Here is a 7,281-nt window from a genome sequence, read left to right as displayed (position 1 = left end):
CCGTTTACATTCGAGGGTCGCTGGTCCTCTCGAACGGAACAGTTTAACGTCATGCCCAGGACGAAAAGATATAGAGAACACCAACATGTCAAATAACAGCAGGAAGGCATGGGCCACAATCCACCGTCTTGGCAAAAACCACACCACCCATAATTCACAACGGTCACAGCAAACTCTGTTGCATCACAACTGGTGTAGGTATTGGATGGAGCCCGCACACCACAGGTATAAGAAAGACGTTCTTTGTTGAAATACTGACAGCGTTTCGATCCATTTGATCTTCATCAGGTCATGTGTACACAAAACATACACTTTTATACTAAGGGAGTGCCCCCATTAAACAATCAAAATACCACATTTTGGTGCCCCTCCCATCACTGCAGGTGTGACACGTCAACCCTGAGTGAGTAGGTGGGGACCCAGACATATTGATGTAAATATAGTCTGTTCAGAAATTGTAGTGCCTCTCATAGAGCTTGTAGGTGATGCAGAGGAGGGAAATGGGTCGGTAGCTCTTCGGGGATAATGGGTCTTTGCCAGGTTTAGGGATTGCAACTACTCCAGCCTTTTTCCAAACAGAAGGGATGGTTTTCTGTGCTATGCATGTGTTCAGCATCCCCACAAGCCAGGTCCTTGCGATAGGTCCCAGGTGCTGTATCATTTCTGCCAGTATGCCATCAATCCCTGCTGCTTTTCCGGGTTTCAACTTTCCCATTGCAGTTTCACGTTCTTCTAAGTCGAAGGGTTTGGTTTGAGGGCTGGCTGATTGTGGTTGGTCTGATACCACTGTGCGATGGTATTCTATGTGGGTCGGTGGCGGTGTTGGTTACAACTGTTGGCCACCAGTTGTGACCAAGACCGCCACCGACCCACAGGAGAATACCATCGCACAGTGGTATCAGACCAACCACAATCAGCCAGCCCTCAAACCAAACCCTTCGACCTAGAAGAACTTGAAACTGCAATGGGAAAGTTGAAACCCGGAAAAGCAGCAGGGATTGATGACCTACTGGCAGAAATGTTACAGCACCTGGGACCCAACGCAAAGACCTGGCTTGTGGGGATGCTGAACACATGCATAGCACAGAAAACCATCCCTTCTGTCTGGGAAAAGGCCAAAGTGGTTGCAATCCCTAAACCTGGCAAAGACCCATTATCCACAAAGAGCTACCGACCCATTTCCCTCTGCATCACCTACAAGGCTATATGAGAAGCTGCTACTCCAACGCCTTGTTGCCACTCATAGATACCAAGCTGACTAAAGACCAAGCTGGTTTCCGTCCCAGCCGCTCCTGTGCTGGACAGAGCTCAACCTCACCCAACACATTGAGGATGGGTTTGAGGGGAAACAAATAACTGGAGCAGCATTCAGAGATCTCTCTGCTGCCTACGACACTGTCCAACACCGCACAATGGTCAGGAAAAGCCTCCTCAACAACAGGCGCTTCTATGTCCAGTTAAATGACCAGAGGAGTAAATGGAAAGCCCAAAAGAACGGCCTCCAACAAGGTCGCGTGCTCGCCCCCCTCCTTTTCAATATCTACACAAACGACCAGCCACTACCCAATGCCTAATGCCAGCGTTTCATCTACGCCGACAACCTCTGCATTACGACCCAACAAGCAGACTTCCAGAAGATTGAGTCTGTCCTTGAAAGTGCCCTCCAAGAAATGTCAAGCTACTACAATACAACCACCTGAAACCCAACCTATAGAGAACACCTCACACACACATAATTTCCTTTCGTGGTCGTTTACATTCGAGGGTCGCTGGTCCTCTCGAACGGAACAGTTTAACGTCATGCCCAGGACGAAAAGATATAGAGAACACCAACATGTCAAATAACAGCAGGAAGGCATGGGCCACAATCCACCGTCTTGGCAAAAACCACACCACCCATAATTCACAACGGTCACAGCAAACTCTGTTGCATCACAACTGGTGTAGGTATTGGATGGAGCCCGCACACCACAGGTATAAGAAAGACGTTCTTTGTTGAAATACTGACAGCGTTTCGATCCATTTGATCTTCATCAGGTCATGTGTACACAAAACATACACTTTTATACTAAGGGAGTGCCCCCATTAAACAATCAAAATACCACATTTTGGTGCCCCTCCCATCACTGCAGGTGTGACACGTCAACCCTGAGTGAGTAGGTGGGGACCCAGACATATTGATGTAAATATAGTCTGTTCAGAAATTGTAGTGCCTCTCATAGAGCTTGTAGGTGATGCAGAGGAGGGAAATGGGTCGGTAGCTCTTCGGGGATAATGGGTCTTTGCCAGGTTTAGGGATTGCAACTACTCCAGCCTTTTTCCAAACAGAAGGGATGGTTTTCTGTGCTATGCATGTGTTCAGCATCCCCACAAGCCAGGTCCTTGCGATAGGTCCCAGGTGCTGTATCATTTCTGCCAGTATGCCATCAATCCCTGCTGCTTTTCCGGGTTTCAACTTTCCCATTGCAGTTTCACGTTCTTCTAAGTCGAAGGGTTTGGTTTGAGGGCTGGCTGATTGTGGTTGGTCTGATACCACTGTGCGATGGTATTCTATGTGGGTCGGTGGCGGTGTTGGTTACAACTGTTGGCCACCAGTTGTGACCAAGACCGCCACCGACCCACAGGAGAATACCATCGCACAGTGGTATCAGACCAACCACAATCAGCCAGCCCTCAAACCAAACCCTTCGACCTAGAAGAACTTGAAACTGCAATGGGAAAGTTGAAACCCGGAAAAGCAGCAGGGATTGATGACCTACTGGCAGAAATGTTACAGCACCTGGGACCCAACGCAAAGACCTGGCTTGTGGGGATGCTGAACACATGCATAGCACAGAAAACCATCCCTTCTGTCTGGGAAAAGGCCAAAGTGGTTGCAATCCCTAAACCTGGCAAAGACCCATTATCCACAAAGAGCTACCGACCCATTTCCCTCTGCATCACCTACAAGGCTATATGAGAAGCTGCTACTCCAACGCCTTGTTGCCACTCATAGATACCAAGCTGACTAAAGACCAAGCTGGTTTCCGTCCCAGCCGCTCCTGTGCTGGACAGAGCTCAACCTCACCCAACACATTGAGGATGGGTTTGAGGGGAAACAAATAACTGGAGCAGCATTCAGAGATCTCTCTGCTGCCTACGACACTGTCCAACACCGCACAATGGTCAGGAAAAGCCTCCTCAACAACAGGCGCTTCTATGTCCAGTTAAATGACCAGAGGAGTAAATGGAAAGCCCAAAAGAACGGCCTCCAACAAGGTCGCGTGCTCGCCCCCCTCCTTTTCAATATCTACACAAACGACCAGCCACTACCCAATGCCTAATGCCAGCGTTTCATCTACGCCGACAACCTCTGCATTACGACCCAACAAGCAGACTTCCAGAAGATTGAGTCTGTCCTTGAAAGTGCCCTCCAAGAAATGTCAAGCTACTACAATACAACCACCTGAAACCCAACCTATAGAGAACACCTCACACACACATAATTTCCTTTCGTGGTCGTTTACATTCGAGGGTCGCTGGTCCTCTCGAACGGAACAGTTTAACGTCATGCCCAGGACGAAAAGATATAGAGAACACCAACATGTCAAATAACAGCAGGAAGGCATGGGCCACAATCCACCGTCTTGGCAAAAACCACACCACCCATAATTCACAACGGTCACAGCAAACTCTGTTGCATCACAACTGGTGTAGGTATTGGATGGAGCCCGCACACCACAGGTATAAGAAAGACGTTCTTTGTTGAAATACTGACAGCGTTTCGATCCATTTGATCTTCATCAGGTCATGTGTACACAAAACATACACTTTTATACTAAGGGAGTGCCCCCATTAAACAATCAAAATACCACATTTTGGTGCCCCTCCCATCACTGCAGGTGTGACACGTCAACCCTGAGTGAGTAGGTGGGGACCCAGACATATTGATGTAAATATAGTCTGTTCAGAAATTGTAGTGCCTCTCATAGAGCTTGTAGGTGATGCAGAGGAGGGAAATGGGTCGGTAGCTCTTCGGGGATAATGGGTCTTTGCCAGGTTTAGGGATTGCAACTACTCCAGCCTTTTTCCAAACAGAAGGGATGGTTTTCTGTGCTATGCATGTGTTCAGCATCCCCACAAGCCAGGTCCTTGCGATAGGTCCCAGGTGCTGTATCATTTCTGCCAGTATGCCATCAATCCCTGCTGCTTTTCCGGGTTTCAACTTTCCCATTGCAGTTTCACGTTCTTCTAAGTCGAAGGGTTTGGTTTGAGGGCTGGCTGATTGTGGTTGGTCTGATACCACTGTGCGATGGTATTCTATGTGGGTCGGTGGCGGTGTTGGTTACAACTGTTGGCCACCAGTTGTGACCAAGACCGCCACCGACCCACAGGAGAATACCATCGCACAGTGGTATCAGACCAACCACAATCAGCCAGCCCTCAAACCAAACCCTTCGACCTAGAAGAACTTGAAACTGCAATGGGAAAGTTGAAACCCGGAAAAGCAGCAGGGATTGATGACCTACTGGCAGAAATGTTACAGCACCTGGGACCCAACGCAAAGACCTGGCTTGTGGGGATGCTGAACACATGCATAGCACAGAAAACCATCCCTTCTGTCTGGGAAAAGGCCAACGTGGTTGCAATCCCTAAACCTGGCATAGACCCATTATCCACAAAGAGCTACCGACCCATTTCCCTCTGCATCACCTACAAGGCTATATGAGAAGCTGCTACTCCAATGCCTTGTTGCCACTCATAGATACCAAGCTGACTAAAGACCAAGCTGGTTTCCGTCCCAGCCGCTCCTGTGCTGGACAGAGCTCAACCTCACCCAACACATTGAGGATGGGTTTGAGGGGAAACAAATAACTGGAGCAGCATTCAGAGATCTCTCTGCTGCCTACGACACTGTCCAACACCGCACAATGGTCAGGAAAAGCCTCCTCAACAACAGGCGCTTCTATGTTCAGTTAAATGACCAGAGGAGTAAATGGAAAGCCGAAAAGAACGGCCTCCCACAAGGTAGCGCGCTCGCCCCCCTCCTTTTCAATATCTAAACAAACGACCAGCCACTTGAAACCCAACCCATCAAAAACCCAACTATGCAGCTTCCACCTGAGGAACCGAGACGCAAAAAAAGAACTGAGCATCACAAACTCTCAAACCATACCCACCCCATGTAACTTGGAGTTACACTGGACAGTTTAACGTCATGCCCAGGACGAAAAGTTATAGAGAACACCAACATGACAAACCCTACACTTAAACCCTCTATATTTAATAAAAAACAATTCTGGACAGGAATCCTGTATTGCAGGGGTGCCCAAAAGGTACATCGTGATCTACCAGTAATCACAAAGGCTGTGCAGGTAGACCATATGGCATGCCCCTGTATATAATCTATCACTTGAATTAAGGTGACTTGACACCAGCTCAAATGTTGCACACAAACATCAGTAGCAAAAGTACAAAGTTATTGTGACAGTAATAATTGCTATAGTGTGTGTTCAGTAACAGGAATATTCCTGTCTCTCCAGCTCTTTAATAAATAGAAAAGGGTTTAATCAGGAGTTGTAGTAGCCACAGGATAATCTAAGCGGTGGATATTGCTCTTTTCTTCATGTCTTTATGTATGTAAATTGTCTTGTTGTTTGTGTTATGTCAAATGCGTGTATATGTGTTCTGCATATACTTGGCTGCTGTGTTGCAAGTTACTGAACACACACTATAGCAATGATTACTGTCACACTATAGAGCTATTTAACACTGTTACTGAACACACACTATAGCAATGATTACTGTCACAATATAGAGCTATTTAACACTGTTACTGAACACACACACTATAGCAATGATTACTGTCACAATATAGAGCTATTTAACACTGTTACTGAACACACACTATAGCAATGATTACTGTCACGATATAGAGCTATTTAACACCGTTACTGAACACACACTATAGCAATGATTACTGTCACACTATAGAGCTATTTAACACTGTTACTGAACACACACTATAGCAATGATTACTGTCACAATACAGAGCAATTTAATTTAGGTAACCAAATTGACCCCAATAGTAGATCTTTACACTCTCAATAGTTCAATTGTTGTTAAGCATCTGCTTAATTTCCAAAAAAACTACACAATTAGAGAATGTAGAAGATTGCTACTTTTGATTATATAATGCTGATTGTATCATAGTGGTTAGTGACTGAGCTTTGTTAACATGAGTGCCCGGGATCGTTTCCCACCAATTTCAAAGAATGTTTGTTGCTTCGTGCCAATTTTCACAGAATGTCTGTCCTTTTACCTACCAAACAATACTATTTTCACCTCTAGTCGATTATTTATTCAGCGTTTGAGCCACGGACCACCATTTGAGGCCATCTAGTCTCTCAGACCCATTTGAGCCACTGACCACCATTGTGAGAGTCTATTAATGTGAAATGGTGGTCCGTGGCTCAAACATGTTATCACTTTTGAAGTTACTTGTTGTGTTTAGATATGTAAATACTACTCTTTAAAGCCGTGTTTCGGTAGTCGAGTGGGTACTGTCGACGGTTAGTAAACATTGAGGCCGGGCATAGTTGTTTATAAACCTTAGACACTAACCATTCGGCTACTGAAACACTGTTTTACAGTTTCGTACAAACATCATATATAAACATCATAACAAGTAACTTCAAGTGATAGACGTTTGAACACACAAACAACAACAGCGTTAAGTATTAAATAACATTTAATCACTTACTTGCTCCGAAGACGGACCCGCGATGGTGGCGTGGCACGTTCCAAACAAACACTGACCAAACCTACCTCCACGCGTCTCTTCCGTATTTGAGGGCGGCGGCACTTCCTTCCGGTGTGAGGCCACGCCCGCGAGATTTAACCGCGAATCTATTGTAGTCATTGTAGTCCTCTTACGTTACATCCGGGTCCCTTGGTCCCATCCGCTTCTAATGCAAAATAGCTACATATGAACGCGTGAATTTTTTTTTTTTTTTTTACAATAACGTTATTTGTCAGAAAGGAAGCCATTGAGGGTTAAAATGGGTCTTAATGCTTCCAACTCATATAACTGTCACCAACAACACTTTTAATGATATTACATGAAGCAGACAGCCCTGTGATGAAACCTTTAGCATTACACTGTGGTTAATAGGTTTTTATTCACAATGGAATGTTATTGTACTTAATATATCATGGTGTAGCACAGCACAGTAGATTCATATTTCAATCGATCTGGGATGTTAAAATTGTGCAAAACTCTGTTCAATGAATGGCCTCTTC

The sequence above is a fragment of the Protomyctophum parallelum genome (assembly GCF_964188405.1).
Source record: "Protomyctophum parallelum genome assembly, chromosome: 5".
Lineage (NCBI taxonomy): Eukaryota > Metazoa > Chordata > Actinopteri > Myctophiformes > Myctophidae > Protomyctophum > Protomyctophum parallelum.
Note: the sequence above shows the minus strand (reverse complement) of the source record.